The following is a 552-nucleotide window of genomic DNA, read 5'->3' as shown; positions in this document are numbered from 1 at the left end:
AGCGGTCCGGGCTCGCAGGGCGGCGGCCCCAAACCCGGCTCGCAGGGGTACCACGGACTGGACGGCAAGCCCGTGCCCCGCTCCTTGCGGCGCCCAGAGGACCCCGGCCCGGCCCACGCCCTGCCACCGATTAGCACCCTTTCTCCTTGAGATTGCTTCTTATCTTGGTGGGGGGAGGGGTTACGAATTAAGAACCCAGGAGGGCCATTTCAGATCCAGCGGGGCTCTGTCCCCGACCACCGAGCGAGAGCACGACGCCCAACCCCACCCCGGACAGCCCCTGTCACGTTGGGGCCCAGAATTGGAGAAGGTCGTCCCCGCCGCGGGCTTGCCGGGGATGCGGAGGCTTTGGCCGTAGGGACGGAGGGCCTTTGGCCTTTGGGAGGCTCAAGAGAGGGCTAATTCTGCATCGGGTGGGGAGAGCTGCAGACCTGGCGCCCCTGCCTGCCCAGGCCGCCCCCGGCACCCCCACCTCGGGGTGCACAGTGCGCCCCTGCGGAATAAAGACCTCCGCCACGCTGCCCCAGAGGCAGCGCGAGCGCGGGGGGAGGG

This window comes from Furipterus horrens, unplaced genomic scaffold (genome assembly GCF_987537825.1).
Source record: "Furipterus horrens unplaced genomic scaffold, mFurHor1.1.pri manual_scaffold_2, whole genome shotgun sequence".
Lineage (NCBI taxonomy): Eukaryota > Metazoa > Chordata > Mammalia > Chiroptera > Furipteridae > Furipterus > Furipterus horrens.
This window is presented reverse-complemented; position numbering follows the sequence as displayed.